This window comes from Lonchura striata, chromosome 2, assembly GCF_050655825.1.
Source record: "Lonchura striata isolate lonStrDom1 chromosome 2, ASM5065582v1, whole genome shotgun sequence".
In the NCBI taxonomy this organism is placed as follows: Eukaryota; Metazoa; Chordata; class Aves; order Passeriformes; family Estrildidae; genus Lonchura; species Lonchura striata.
The window spans coordinates 97,005,600-97,022,498 of record NC_140704.1 but is presented as its reverse complement, the minus strand read 5'-3'; the positions used below and the strand labels follow the sequence as shown (position 1 = coordinate 97,022,498).

General features: G+C 40.2%; 1 long non-coding RNA gene across 1 annotated transcript in view; it reads right to left on the bottom strand.

The window, feature by feature from the left end:
- Positions 1-1,691: 1,691 nt before the first annotated feature.
- LOC110469742 (uncharacterized) overlaps positions 1,692-16,899 on the bottom strand; it is a 60,228-nt gene continuing 45,020 nt past the window's right edge. The window contains exon 6 of the long non-coding RNA XR_014952818.1: positions 1,692-16,794. This is a non-coding gene — a long non-coding RNA (uncharacterized LOC110469742). The remainder of the gene's footprint in view (positions 16,795-16,899) is intronic.

The window sequence follows — 16,899 nt, the reverse complement described above, 5'->3', positions numbered from 1 at the left end:
AAAAAAGAAGAAGAAGAAAAACCTGCAACCCAATAATCTTGATTTTCTTTTCAAAACTTTGTTTCTGAGAAATTAGGAAAGACAAGTGTTTCCAGAGGAAAAAATAATAGTTTTAAAATATTAAAGCCTCAGTTAAAACACATAAACATACAATTAAATATTTTATAAAAATTGAAGTACTTCTTACTTGTAAACAAGTAATCTAGAAGAAATTGCAGCATGAAAATACAGAGTTTGCACTTCCTAATGAAGTTTCAGAGGCAAAAGTATCCCATGTTGTGTAATCTGTGTGGCATGGTCTGAAATGAGAAAATCCCCACCACTGTGATACTGTTACAAAAATAGCCAGCACTGGAATGGGAGCATCAACTGACTTCAGTAAAGGAGGGAAATACTGGCAAGCTCAAACCTCAACCTCTAGCAGTGACATTCTTGTTTCAAGACTTGGAGGTCTACACACATATCCACCTATTTCTGTCAGAGTCTACCCTTGCTGCAATCTATCCCTGGGCAGAGAGCCAGTGCAGAATCTCTCCAGCACAGAATCCCCACTTGAGCCATGGGTTTAACTGGAACATAATAAAGGGAGTGGCTGAAAATAACCTGCCCTTACAAGGCAATCACATTTCAGGATTCTCAGGCCATAGGGAAAAAGCATCTGTAAACAGCAGGGTCTCTGGGTCCTGCCTTTCCCATCACCTTCTTCTCCTTGGAAAAGGAAACCTTGAGAAACTTCTGTGAAAGCGGCAGTCCCAATGTGGGAAAGAGAACTTTCAGTGGCTTTGTTCTCCCTTGAACTGCCCCTCAGTGGCTATGCCAGCTGTAGGCAAGCCGTGGAGCACACTTTTTCCCAGTTCTGTACAATGTGAGAGCAGGGCAGTGTGTGCTCCAGGAGCCTCTTTGCAGACGGTGAGTTTTTCTCTCTACGCGTTCGTCTTTTCCGCTAGCTCGTAATCTGCCCCCTAGCTTCCCTGGGGCCAAGGGGAAGAGGATGATCTTTATATAGCTGTCCTCGGGGACTGGGTGAAGCACAGAGTAACATGTAATCCCTCTTGCACTCCGCAACTGTAAAACATCCCAGCTGAATATCAAGCCAGGGAAAATAAGTTGCAGTTTAACATACAAAAATCAGGGAGAGATATCACAAGCATGGTTAGAGGAGTTATCAGTTTCCAGCGTAAAACTCAAACTGAAAAATTAAACAAAGGGAAAACAACCAGAGGCCGGGAAGGACGCAGAAACCACCTAGAAAGGCCAAGATACCATGCTCTTTATTTTGGCACTTAATTTTTCATAAGTTTTTTGAAAAATCATATTCAGTAGTCATTGGTGGAATCTATTTTTTTTTTTCTTAAATGGAGAAGGCAAGGAGCCATGTTTTTGTAAAAGCTTGGCCACCATGTTTGGTATCTGAGCTGTATATCATGCACTGTTTGTCATTTCACGCCACTTAGAACAAATCCCAGCTGGCTGGAATCCTAGTCCTGTGGACTGTGAGTCATGGATATTAAATGACCATCATGTGAGCTGCTCCTGCATGCTGCTGTGTTTAGTGTGTGGCACTGTAAAGTTGTACAGTATCTTATCACAGATCATCAGCATGCATGCACAATTTGAACGGGAACACTTTCATAACAACACAAATTATTTGTTTTTGCAAGAGGCAAGAAAGGAGTAGAGATGCATGAAGCTGGAGCAAAGATACAGCATTTATGTGATTTTTGGAAGACCAGTAAGACACAGAAAATCAGTTGCTAGTTCTGTAGCAGCAGATCTTGGGCAAGAATGGAAAAGGTACTGTCCATTGTGGAAGGCTTTGCAAGAACCTTTAAATCTGCTCAAGGAAATCCTGTCTTTTTGATGCATAATTATAAACCAGTCCAGTGTCACCCGGGATATCCAGTATCCTACACAGGATAAGGAAATGAAGAAAAGCATTTAAGTATTTGTCTCGTAGGAACCAGAACAAATGCTGGGGCTGACTAAAATACCAGTCCCAATTCAGAATTTTGAAATAAACAATGAGATCTTTTTCTGGACAATCCTTGAAGTGGATGGTTTTAGTCTAGCAGAAGCCCAAATCACAAGATTTATTCAGCAATCCATTTTATGTTAATGACATGCAGGAAATCTGTACTACAAACCAGATTAGAACTAACTTATTGCTAGGGGAATACATTATTTTCAAAGAATACCATTTCATACCTGGATTAGGTAGGTTTATTCCATCCTAGTTATGAGCTGGGTAATTTCCTGCCATCGGTGATAAAATGAAAATCCATTTTAAACAACATACAAGAAAACACTGTAAGAGTTGTATGTGAAAGCCCATTTCCATCTTCAAGTCATTCAGGCTAGAAATTGTTGTTATCCAGTCCAAAGTGTTATCCAGTTCCTGCAGGTTCCTATGAGATTATGTACTATGATATATCAAAGGTTCTTAGAAGTCAAAAATGTTTCAGCTTTCAGTCACGGCTCCAACAAAACTACTTCTCATGCTACTGGTTCCATGTTAGATCTGTTTTTCTGTCTTTGCATGTGATTTTCTTCCTGGTAGCAGCTACCAGCTTCTTCCCACTATCCCAGCAGTTTCCTCTACCTTTGCTTATGTTTCTACCACGTCACAGCAGTGTAGTTAGCTCTTCTTAGGTCAGCAAAGCCAGGCGTTCATAGCTTGCACTTTCTAACACTTTTCAAGCACTGAGTGCTATGAAATGCATTATATTTCTTGAATTAAGGATCAAAAACTTTGCATTTGAAGTCTGTTCACAGGCCAAAAGAGACAGTTAAAACTCCCTACTGATTCTTTGTACAGAAGCCCAGGATTTTAGAGAAATAAATATGACTTGAATCAAATGAGGAAAATTTATTCACATTGATCCAGACTTAATCAAAATCACCATTATAAGGATATCAGCAAGTTATATGAGAGGAAGATTAAAACTATTAATGCACTGAACTCCAGTTACTATGACTGTCAGAGAAGTCAAACACTATGTTGGGTAGTGTTAATAAAAACAGCATGTTAAATATACAACTATGTCACTACAGCTAGCTCCAATCTTCCTTGATTTTTTTTATTCTTTATTAATATAAGGGCAAATGTTAAAAATGCTGTTGAATTTGGAAGAGTTTAGGAGAAAACATCTTCAAATACGGAGAAGCTTTCATGGAAAGAAAAGACCAAGGGGAAGCAGGGTTATTCATGGATGTATGAAGGATATCAAATAAAAGATAAATCAGTCTCATCAACCCACTGGGAAGACCAGGAAGTAATAAAATAAAGCATTAACAAGGAAAAAAGCAGATAAAAAATTAGAGAAATTTTCATAACTATGTGAAGGCAAAATAAACCCAGATGCAAATGCAGAAACAAGGTGCCAGGAAAAGCTATGAAATTACCTTCACAGGGGATATTCAAGATATTGGTCTGTGGGGAGTCACTCCAGAATAATGAAATCAGAGCTTTCAAGATGCAAAGACATGAACTGGGGAATCCACTCACTACCTTCTAACCCAAATCATCAGAAATAGATTTTGTGAGCTAAACATTATGTTGTCACAAGTGTCCCCATTTATTACAACCCAGTTTCCTTGAAATACATGGATCAGACAAGTATGCTGACAATGGCCTCATAACCTGAATGTGACAGCAAGGCCAGACATGGGTACCTGACTAAAAGCCATTGCTATTTTTCCAGGTAAAATCTTTCTTTAATTTAACCTGCTTTACTGAAATAATTTCAACACTATGACTGGAAGTTTACTGAGATAAATTCTCAAATAATTTAAATGAATAGATGTGATTTGCTTTGTCTCTAGCAAAGATTAATGTTTTTGCATAGGGTTGGAAAGCAGTTCTACAGTCAGCGGAAAACAGAAGTCCCCGCTGCTCCCAGAAAGAGAGCACAGGCCTGTCAGCCTGATTCTGGTGTTTGGAAATAGAAATATTTTCTTCTTTTCTTTACACAACTGTGATAACAATCTGTATGCCAATGTACAACTAAAGTGTCTCCAGGAATTACACTGTTTGCAAGAATTGCATTTTAAACTTATTATAATAGTGTACTCAAGAGCTTGAAATTTCCATGCCCACAGGGCAATATAGCACTACATTTGTGATATGATGTCACAAGCATGTAGACTTCAGTTTTACAAATACTCTTCAAGAAAACATTTAATTTTTCTCTCCGGGGAAGACATTAAACCCTACCTCAGACAACTGTACAGAAGGAAGGGAATTTGGTTTGAGATGGCCATGTTTTGGCTTCCAGTCACCAAAATCAAATCTCCTCCCCATATGTATTCCAGCTTTAGCTTCATAGCCCTACTGCTCTGAACCTAAATAATAAACCTAGAACATATTTTACCCTTTATACTATGTTCCCATTTGTAACATTCCAGAGAGTTTTTCTTATTTTCCAGAATTCTGGAGGTCCATGATGACTTATGGTTTCTAAGGAAATAAGGTTTAGATGATCACAATCTGCCCACTCGTACATTTCTCTTTCCTTCTCTCTTTTGAAAAAAAAATAGAGTATTTTTATTCACATTTGACTGGATGATGAAGATATCGAAGATAAAACCCTTCTTTGGGTAAAGAAAAAAGAACCAAGCTGGTTCTGCAAAAGGGATCCAGACACTGCGTGGTCATAGATGGGAGCCAGGTGGCCAGTCAGCATGTGTGTATTGACAGGGCAACCAGCACCTTGCTTGGTCTTGCCCCTGTCACATCATGTGCTGCCATTCACCCATCTGGTTAGGTAAAATTCCCTTCACAAAGCTGGGACATCAAAAATGATCCACTAAAAACCTGCTTCTCTTTTCGGAGAGTCGTGTGGATCCCAGGCTCCAGAAGTACACTGCTGTGCAAGATAAAACAGATCACAGAACTGCCAGAGTTACACAAGTGATGAGCCCTCAGAATTGCCACAACAGAGGCAGATATCCATAATTATCTAATATCCAGCATTACTGAGGTGCTGTGCCAAATACTCACCCGGAGCACGTGCAGGAGTGTGGCTTCAGATCTCTGTTTCTCAGCCAGAATTCATCCTGGTGTGCTCAGCAAGGCACTGCTCAGCCTGGACTGCAAGATAAAGATGTGAGTACCCACAGAAGTGTCCTGGCCAGAGCTGGGCAGTTCAGCACCATGGGAAGCCCACCCAGTGTTCTGGGTAGATGTGCTGGCAAACAGGCTGAACGGTGGTTTTGTTGCCTCAGCTGTCAAACTCTGTTTAAAGGGAGTTCAGGTATGAATTGCCCCAGCTTCAAATGCACCCAGCTCATCATAACAATCAATGCATACACAGAATTTATTTGTGCCTCATCCTCATCAGCCTCAGGTTGTGCTGTGGGAGGCTTAGACTGGATATTAGGAAAAACTTATTCACTGAGAGGGTGGAACAGGTTGCCCAGGGAACTGGTGGAATCACAGTACCTGGAAGTGTTCAGAAATCATGTGTATATGGCCCTAACACACGTGATTTATTTGTGGGCCTGACAGCGTTAGATACTGCTTGGCCTTTTGCAACCAAAACAATGCTAGGATTGTGTGATTCTATAGGATCTAGAAAGATTAAAATCAGTTGAGCAAACATGAACAGAGAGCATTTACAGAACAAAATTCTAAAAGGCTTAAAAGTGCTATCTAGCCAATTGCCTAATTAAAACAACACAGTATTTATGCTGACATTTGCCCTGTGAGGTTACAAACCACTGCAATTCTCACGTCTTACACACACAACATTGAAACACGATCTGCAGTGTAGATACCCACACATGAACCCTTCAAATTCAGAGGAGGACAGTGGGCACTTAGAGGACAAGAGCTGCCTGAGCAATTTCAGCCGTCTGCCGACCAGCTCCTTTCTGGGGCACTGGCAGCACATTGACACCATGCAGTGAGTCTGGAGCTGGCTCTGGCATCCAGAGTGTAGGCACAGCCTTGGCCACAGGGCTGAGAGTGGAGGGGGAGCTGAGACTGACAGCTGCACTGCTGGGAGCTGAAGTGAGAAAGGCTAAAGGTGAGGGTCAAATTGCTGTGGGAGCAAGTGCCACGGTATCTGGTTTCAGCCAAGCAAACTACCTACCTGCACTTAACTCCCTTACACATCCAGCATGTTTGTTAACTTACTGATTTCTATCCACTTCACATACAAACACGCCTAAAAGTCACCAAAGTCAAAATATGGGAGTTAATTTTTTCAGTTAGGAGAACTGTGCAGAAAGCTTATTAGAAAGTGATTTGCAAATCCAAAGGAATAGCATCTAATTTCACCAAGAATGCCGAGAGATAATCTAGAGTGGGCTTTGTGGTGAAATAAAGTGTTTAACAAGAATGCCTTTGAGAATATTGCTCTAAAAGTTACCTGTGTTTCACTAAGGTAGGGCCTATATGAAGGACATCATGGGATAACCCTTTCAGTGGAAGCAAGTTAACTTCAGCAAGTTAAATGGGCAGGGTTAATGCATTAGCTCTGGCTGAGCTGGAGGTCATTTCCCCACAGCAGCCCTCAGCAAGATCTACTCTGTGCTGGTGGCTGGGGAGGTGTTGATACTCACCAGGGCTTTGGGTCCTGCTGAGCAGGGCTGGCACAGCAACAACCCTCTGCAAGCTTCCCCTCCATCAGAATACTGATCCTGGGAGGGAGCACAGCGGGGCCAGCTGACCCAAATTAACCAAATGGATATTCCATAGCATGTCAGCTCAGATATAAAAGCTAAGTAAAAAAGAAGGAAGGGGAGGCATTCCTTATTTACAGTGTTTGCCTTATTGAGCAACCACTCCAACTGCTGATGCCTTGCTTCCCAGGAGGTGGCTGAACATCATTTGCTGATGAGAAGAAGAGGATAAAACTTCTTTTTTCTCTTTGCTTGTGTACACTCTAACTTCCACTTTTGCTTTGGTATACTGCTTTATCTCAACTGATGAGTTGTTTTCCATTTTATTTCCTGTCTCCTGTCCAGCTGAGAATGAGGACTGATAGGGTGGTTGGGTGAGCACCCAACATCCCAACAAGGTCAACCCACCACAGGGAAGAAAGAGGGGGGGAAAAGCAACCTTTCTGATATAATTTCTAATAGATTAAGCCTGAGTTTTCTTTCCTGTGTATTTTAAAACATATTGTAAGAGAATTATGTACATTGCATATATAAATGTATGAGACATGTAACTCTAACCTGACCTGACATTAGTGAGTTATGAATTTATATGGCTATCACTGGTACATTCCTGACCAACAAATATGGAAAAACCCTAAGCAGAGGCCCAAGGCACCACATCATGTAAAATCACTGCCCAACACACCTTCCAGAGTAGCCAAAGAGCAGCAGAGTAGATCCTGTCAGGAGCTATTCAGGCAGGAGACACTGGAAACAGATGAAAGTGTCTTCTACTGTCTGGTGATAACCAGGAAAGCACTCTGACATGCAGCAAGATGCCAGGGAGGCCCTGAGAGCAAGATACCCTGACAAGCTGACAAGACAATCAGAGACTCTGTGCAGAGAAGGGTTTTTACAAATGTCCCACCTTTGTAGTCCTGAGGAACTTGAGAGGAAAAGCATCCCAAGGGGTCCAACTTAACTGTGTAGGCTTTGTTACTATGTGAGAGATGGTGGGGATGGCAGGAAGACTGAACAGCCAAAATAAGCATACCATGTTTGTTCTGAGGAGCTTGGCCCAGGAAATAATGGATTGTCCTTAGAGAAAGGTGTTGATAAATAAACAGAATCCAGCCATCAGTCTCATAATGAGTTTAAGCACAAAGGCAGAAAACGAGACTGAACTGAGAGATATATCTGGCACATACCATGTACCCCTGAGGCCACCCCAGATAAATGAAACGCACTCCAGACTGAGACACTCAGCTGAATTTCAATTCACATATCAACATCAGTGAAAGCAGATCAAATGCACAGACGGCAGGAGAGTTTCTGTGGCAGAATTGGATTGCAGCTGGGATGAAACAACCAGGAATGAGGAGAAAGGAGGCCAACCACCACAGAGTAGTACCATCACATCTGCCTTATATATGTTCTGGAAAAGGTGATTCCAGGCTGCTTACAGCTTTTTTCAGCTGTCTAGAAATGTGTATGGGTTGCTGTGCACAGGTGCTGGCAGCGGGGTCTGCAGAGCAGCCTCTGTGAGGAGTGGCTGGGCTGCTTCAAGTCAGACGCAGCCCATTCCAGATGGCTCCAATGATCCCACCACAGGGCATGGGCGAGCCCAGAAACCAGGATTGTGACATCTTGGGGAGGAAGGTGTCCTTTCCAAGATGAACCATTTTGTGATTTTATGATTCTACGTTCTATTGCAATATGAATGTAATATCAGTCATGAATTGTAATCATTCTAGACAAGTTGTAGTGTGAATCTTGTAACACCATTTGGCCATAGCAATTCCCATGCATCAGGTGATGCTGAAATAGTGCTGAGTATCCTAGACAAGTAGGGAATGCATTTGAGGGATATTTGTGGCCATCTCCATAACTAAGTTGCCTTCAGACTGCAATACAGAGGGTGTAACCACAAATAAGTTACTGGAAAACTGCTAGAAAACTAGAAAACACAGAGCTCTCCAAAGAACATTTTATATTGCTTTTAGTCAACTTTATGTAGTCTCAGAGTCAAACTGTGTACTTCCATATGCTTACCTACATTTGTTTCAAATTCCCTTTCATATTCAATATAGATATTAATGCTTGTGGAATACACAAAGCATAGCATGCTTCTTAGGTGAGATGAGCACCTTCTGGCATCTAAATGCACATACATTTCAGATAAATATTCAGACAGAACTGCATAAAAATGTTTCTAAGGCATAGAGGAACTTTCAACACTAATGAATTTACTGCACTTGCACGAGAAGCAGAACTTTAAAACACACTAACCTGTGGGAAAACATAACACAACTGCAACACTTCTGTACAGAGGTAGGCACCAAGTACAGTTGGCCTGCCAGTAAAATCCCAGTTTATGAGTTAAAATCACTTGAGCAGGTATTGCCTATGAGGCCCTCTGCCAAGCTAAACAACAGCATCTGAAAGCTGTTATTTACATTCTGTGTGGGAAAGAAGGAGGATCACACAGAGGGAGGTTCCAACAAGAATGGGAAAGGAATAAAATGGATTTGCAATGACAAGTTGAAAAGTTGGAAAGGGAGAATGCCACATAAATAGTTAAACATTTATAATTACATTTGTGACAGTAAGGATGTTGTTTGACTTAGCTTGACTGGATTTCCTACCTAATGTATTTAACACAGTATAAAATTACACAAGGATTAAGAGAAATTAAATAGAATGGACAAAGCAAGCAACTATGCCAAGGGTCATCACAGGTACTATAAAAGCAATACATGAGCTAGCTCAAGGATGTTCAGATGCTCTGGAAGGAAAGGGGAGTGTTTAGGTTCAGGAAGGTAACAGCTTCCTGGTGCCCTCCATGTCCTGAGTTGTGACAGCTCTGCAACTTACGCTTCTGCAGAACAGAATAAAAGCATTTCTAAGTGTCCAGCCCAAAGCCATGACTCCACCCAGAGCTAAGAGGCTTTTTGAGATTCTGGATTCAGGGACATCTAACAAGGCTGGGAATGAGGAAAGCAGTTAAATGTCAGAGGATAAAGGAATTGAGGCAGAAAGAGACAGATGTTTCCCTGGCACATGGCTAAACTGTCTGATGGGAGACTTTGGCAAAAGCTCGTGGTCTGCATGTTCTTATTGCTGTTGAGAGGAATTGGGCTTTGTGTACAATTATATAAACAAACAAATGATCTCAAGACTTTCCAGCTTTGAACCCATTTTTCATCCAGATACTCCTTCTTTCCTGCAAAGCCTCAGTGTTCAGTTTGCCACGAAACAAAAAGGGCAATGAGGCTATCATCTCCCAGTTCGCACAGTGAAGTAGCCCAGCAACAAGCAATGTAAAACTAAACTACACGTTGCCCCATCCATTAATCTGCACCCTTGCTTTTTCCCTTTTAAGAGTGATGAGCCACAGGGAAAACAAAGAGCTGTTCTTGTCACATTTTGGACTAACACATTCCTATTTTAATCACAAGAAAATTGGATTGGAATTAACAAGGTTCATGTTTTCAGATTATTTGGGAAATGCTTTAAATGACATTTCTTGATATTTAAGGATGGAAAAATGCAAAATGAAAATAACAGCAGTTGACTTACTATTTTGAACTGAAAGATACAATTCAATAGCAACCTGAAAGAATCCTCTGACCCTATTGGTGTCATTTTGTTGTACTTATACTAGTAAGGGTGGGAAATTCAAGCATATTAAAAAGTCTTCTAAATCCTGCAAAAAGTTGGCTTGAAGAGAAGGTTTTCATAAGCAAACACATTTTGATTTGCTTTCGATCCAGCAGTGTTCTAAGGCCGAGGTTAATAGCAGCAAAATAGAGTGACTTGCAATAGAAATACTTAATGGTCCTGTAGCATATGTGATAAATACGCAGCAGGGGCTCACAGGAGCTGGCTGACAAAAATTGCAGTGCTCTGCTAGGTTAATCTAATTAGAGCTCTTCCTTGCAGCTTCGATTGACAGTTTGGAAACCTGTAAACTTCTCTAAACATAGACAGCCTTCCATTTGCTGCAGTTCAAGAGAGGACCCTCTTATTGCACTCTTCCCTTGAACTGTTTCCATGGAATGCTGTCCATATTCAGAAAAATGTACAGGTTGCCAAACTGTCAACTAAAGCTGTAATGAATGGCTCTAATTACATTCAAGTAGCAGAGAGCATTGCCATTTTAATCAAATCTGAGCCTTGTGAGATATTTGGCACAAATACAAGAGAAAGCCTGAGGAAAACACTGCCAAAATGTTAGCAACCTTTTATTCAAATTCTGTCTGTCAGAGAATCGAATACGAACTGCTTTGCAAAGGTTTTTGTTTTATAGGATTTTTTATTGTAGCCTATATGGTCTCATAATGAATTATTATCCTGTTCTCTAACAACAATGCAAAACAAAACAAAAACCACAGCCCTGCAATTTCAAGACTAAAAATGATGATCAGCAATTTCACTAATCAGTCAGCTACAGTCATGTTGCCAGTCACAGAGGCATGGGGGACCTAATAACATCCTTTCACTCAGAGAGTTTCTGCCAGTGCTCAGCTTCATGTTGTGTGCAGCAAGAGGCGTACAAACAAACTGCTTTGTCAAATATCCTGTCAGATGCTGCCCCAGCTCCTTTCCAAATGGTACCTCTTTATGTTCTGCAGCCCTTTATTACCCTAATAGTGTGAAAGAGTTATCCTTACCAGAGTCTGATGGTCTTGATGTTTTGTTCCTTTTTATAAATCACAAATTTGGAACAAGCTCCAAAGTAATAGCTTTTTATTTATTGCTTTATTTTTCACACCTTCAAGATCTCACAGTGATTCTAATGTTAAGTATCAAAACTAGTTAGTGCCTGGAAAGAAAAAGATAAGGAGTTATTCAATCATTCTTTAAGTTTAATGGACAAAAAGAAAAGAAAATTTCTAGAATTTTACAAAATCTAAATGGAGGAAAAATGAGGACGACAAAGAAATTCCTTCTTCTTCTTCAGGAGGAATTAATTTGATAATGTAAGGTTTTCAATTATATTCCAGTTCCCTGTCATGAAAGCATCTACACCAAGAGTATCATAGGTGAAATTATAAAAGAGGAAGGATTCACATCTCAGATATTTTGTGTGAGCACAATCATTCTCAGTCCACCACCATTCTTCATTTCAGGAGATGGTTTTCATTTATATCACAAGGCATTTTGTTAGACTTGTCCTGCCAGATGTCACACCAAAGTCCTGCTGCTTCATGTTCCAGCAGACAGCCAAATGCCTCACTGCTTACTGTTGCATTATTGGAGTGCTCTTCCTCCAGCTTCCCTCCCAGCAACAAGGATCCTCAGAAGAAGCCTTCTTCTAAGTCCCAAAAAGTTTTTTTATTCGTATTTTTTAATTTGCATGTTCACTCAGTATGGTTTTAAAATGGGCAAAACCTAAAAGAGGGGCAATCCAGGCCCTTTGCAACAAGCTATCTAATAAGTAATTTTGAAGCAGCCTTCAGTACATCATTACTCAGCTTCCTGAATAGTGAAAGGGGCTGTAGAGAAGTTATAGAAAGCCTTACATGCTGTCCCTCAGTGACAGAGTTTAGCAGCCCTCAGGAAAGAGCCTCTTGATTTCTAGATCTAATCTCTACTGCACCTGGAGTTGAATTATTAGAGTAGCAGTCTAAATCACTGGGTTTTCTTTGCTTTTTAGTGAGTTTGTTTCTAAAAAGACATTCTCTACTTATCTTGAAGCTTTTTTTTTTTTTTTTCATGTGGTGTGGTTTTTGTGTGTTCTTGTATAAAGATAACTTTACTGATATCTTTTTCTGGAAGATGCATGTTTTGAAGCTGCTAGTGAATTACTTTTCTGGTACACTCATGATCAACATGGGATATATCATCAACAATTTCACTGTTGATGCAACTGTGAATAGCTAATATAAGGAGAAAAAGGGGTTTTTAAAAAAATTAATATGGTTGTGTTCTCGATTCTTTAAATATATTCATTAAGTACATGCATAGGTCTTTCTGGCTTCAACTAATAACAGATGTTTTAAACATGATGTAGAAGCTCCACACAGAAGGATATTTCTCTCCTATCAACTTCAGTTTGAAGCATGAAATATAATTATCCTTATATCATTATCTTAGCCTGCATAGTTCAAAGAAATAAGACACAATCTGGAAGTGTTTCTGTGCCAAAAAAATGTGCTAGCCTTTTCTTCTTCGAAAATCTGAATAGCAGCTAGGAGAGAGAAGAGAGAATCCTTCTTCCAGGGTAATAAAAATGGGAGTGTTTTCTTTATGTCCCAACACAAAGCCCCGTGTCACAACCACCCTTCCTTCACAGCTAAAGCATGGGACAAGAGCATTCAAACTGCATGGAAGACACCTAAGTAGAAGTAATTTGCTTTTCAGGCATGCTGAGTGCTTTATGCAATTGATGCACCACTGATGCCTAAAGAGAGCACAGCCTTGGAATGTGAACCAAGAACAAAGGTTCCTGGGAGAAGTAATGTTCCCTGTTCTGTTCTGTATGCCCTGACACATATGTTCCATGTTACTCCAATGGAAAGTAGCAATGGCAGCAGTAGAAGGAGCAAAACAGGTCAGAAGTCGGAGCACCAAGCAAAATAACAGCTATTTTATATAAATATTTGGATTCTCTAAATTTCCTCTGAAACCTTGATAAATTAAGGTGGAATCAGCTACTTCATGTATTAGTAACACCATTTGCCTGATGGTTGAAAGGTACAGTGTGGACATTTAATCACTGTAAATGGTTCTTAGCGTCAAGGGGCATCTAGTCAGTCTAACTAGCACAAACTATGGAGACACTGTTCTTCGCCTTAGGCAGGTTTTTAAGATAGGTCAAGTGGCTCCCATGCTAAGAGTTCTCATTGATTTCCCCTGCCAGCACGAATGTGCCTCCCCTGGCACAACTTGAGGCCATCTCTTGTTCTCCTATTGCTTGTTACTTGGGTGAAGAGACCGGAGAACGTGATAGTCAGAATGGACAAGAAGAAGCCAGAAGCTTTTGATAGAGCATAATGCAAAGATCCATATGGTACAGGTTATTTACTGCAACAGGCAGCATAGTTTTACTGCTGGAATGTCCAAGCTGGTATATCTTAAAGGCCATCGTACAATCTACTGATACCAACCTTCTCCATTGCACAGTGGATGCAAACCTTATGGCAGCTCCATTCAGACTGATACAGTGCCTGGACAAGATGACGATGAGTCCATGGTGAAGCAATCCAATCCCAGAGAATTGCTGGGAAAATTTAGTGGTCCAAAGGGTTTGCAGAAAGGATTGGTAATTTATCAGTGTTTCTCATTATCTTTCTTAGAAGTCATTGCAAATGACTACTCCCAGTGTCAAAAGCAAGGAAGCCATGAATGCTGCTCTGCCTGAGATCATTTTTAATTTTAAGGTGAAAGTGAAGCATGGGCAATGTTCCACCGTTCTTAGCTCAGTGATAGGGTGTTTTGTTTGCTTCATTTTGTTTCACTATGTTTGTAGGTAACATTTGTAGACAATACAGCCTGTTATTCCAGATTTTCTAACATATTTGAACACTCAAGGATAGATAAAAGCCTAGATGGCACTCACTGAAAAGTGTCTCAGGTATACGTTTATATATTTGGAACCTTAACATAGCTAATTATGATGCTTAGCAGAAGCAGCATGACTCGGTGGAGCAAGTTGCCCAGAGCCAGCAGTAGGGCATGTGTGACTTGGCTGCCAACAGCTGAACTTTTCATCATATTGCTGCCCACTACTTTATGAAGAGCATGGGTCAGCATAATACTTAGAATTCCAGGGGAGCAGCCTGGAGTTCCCACCAGATTTCAAGCAGCAGGTTTTACTTGAACGTTTCAAGAGTTAATTGTAACTTGTGGAGAAACAGCACAGCTGCCTCAGTAAACCACAACTCTTGATAAGTTTGCTGAAGCACCTTCTCTTATTTTTCTCTTAATATAACACAATGAATAATTATGAAAATAAAGTTATGGTATGACATGATTATCCATTATGGAGAGATATGACATTATGGGATGTCATTATTATTATGACATGATTACCTAATATGGGGTCTCAGTGTGTATTTAGTTGGTACACAAAAGGACAAAAATCTCTTGGTTAAAATTAATTTTTTCAGTTAAAGCACTCAAATGATGGCAAGAACTCAATGTTCACAAGTCAGCCATGTTATCTAGGAAATGAAATGCAGTTGTGGTGCTTTTATCTTACTGCTGAAGTGAAAGTAACGGCGAGATACAAGCTATAGGCATAACCACTTATATCATAGTGGAGGCTGACTAAGCAACCAGGACAAATGACTTCATGCTGCAACACTGAACACATAGAAGGTTGTAGACAAGACTAAGAATTACTGTGGTGGTGATGAAAGTTGTGTCTTTGCACGTGTCATCACACACACACACACACACACACACACACACAAACACTTTTCCTGTCTGATGGGCCATGTGGTTTGCCCTAAGATAAGAACAGAAGGTGAGTATTTCAGGATGAGCCGTCTGGATAGATCCCCACCTCTGGCAAGGACAGCTGCAGGGTATGTCCAGCGTGAAAATGGGAAACACTCATTTTTGGACCAGTGAGTAAAAAGCACTAAGTCTGATTGAATGGGGAGATAAAATCCTAAAGCAGCTACATAGATACTTAGTTGCTTTGTAATTGTTAATCTGCAAGGCGAAAAACTTTAAACCTGTAATTTTCCAGCTGTATCTTCTTATATTATAACCCTTTAAACATAAGTTGTTGATCAAAATTGAGACTAAATGGATCTAACCACACCTAGGCATCTCTGTGAAATTTAGAAAGGAAGGGGGTCTCTGTGAAGCTTGTGACACACCAACCTGCTAAAATATTTTCTAATATTTGATAGAGCTTTTATTTAGATACAACATGGGCAAAATTTAGATATGGTAATAGCAAAAATCTAATCATAATCATCCACAAAATCACTGTGTCCTACTTCTCAATCCAGGCCAAAGGCCTTCTCTTGACTCTTCTGCCACAGTGACAAGATCTTTTACATGAAGATTCTTCTGTGTTAAAACTGGTATTTCTGGAGATATTTAAAGTTCTGATTGAAGATTTGCTTTTAAGAAATTACAGACCAGCCAGTCTAAGATGCCTACAGATTAAATCTGCAAAGAATCTTGAACGGTGGTACATGGAAAGAAGTCTGAGCCAGTAGGATTTGGAGTATAACTAGACCTGCAAATGTTCTGTTCAGATTGCACTAAGATGTCCTTTGAAGTCTAGTCTCTTCTGGGATTTTATTGCCATACTGTAACATGTATTAACACAACTTACATAAATCAAAATAGAAGTCATGGCTGTCACATGAAGATTTATGGTCATTAAGTCCTGGCAACCAGAACTGCAAGCAACAATGAGCAATTTAAAAATTGAAATGTTACAAAGGATATAATTTTTTTTTTTCTGACAACCAGAGATTCACTCATAGTCATTCAAAGACTTCTCAGAAGTATTTGTTCCCTTTTGACTGGCCCGCACAGCTCATCAGAAACTCTACAAAGTGGGCTTTTTATTGCTTGTCCCATCACTTCCTACGGCTGAAATATCCCCAGGAAGGAGACAGAGAAAGTGACTGCTGCATGCAGTGATAGACCTTAGCCTTAATTAAGACCTTCCTCATATGACTCAATTATCAATGATTAAATAACAAAAATATGTGTGGCCCGATTCTCCTGTGGTTTTCCTCAAAGGCACTGCCAATCCCATCATGCATTATTTCACATTGATAAAAGCATAGAAGGAGAATTAGACCCAAAAGCAGAGAGTGTGATAAATGCATCAAAGTTTTTTGGGCATTGAATCTTTTAGTAAATACTACTAAGCAAATATACAGCTCTTAGAAAACCAGAGTCAGAGAATACAGCAAAAGCTTGCAGTTGGAAAAGACACTTGGTAGCTCCATGGAAAAAGTGTAAATAGTCTCAAATTACACACTCTCATCATGGATGGGATTCCATCCATTTATGGTAGAAGAGGACTGGGCCCAGCATCTTGGTCTGTGTTCAGCTAAGGCTTCCTCTCAAAGCTTTCAGCATCCCAGTTCTGCTGGTTCAAGAAATATGATGCTTCCCAACATGAAGTATTCATTGAAGTTAGAAGGAGGAACAGGAAACTTGTCTTTTCTTTCATTTGTTTCCCTCAGTTGCATGCTTTGGAACTTTGCCCTGGAAAGACACATTTTATATAAGAATTTTACAAAGGCTCCAGCTGCTTAGAAGATCGTACAATTCATTTTACTAGGAGCAACCATGAGTGACCAGCTCAATTTC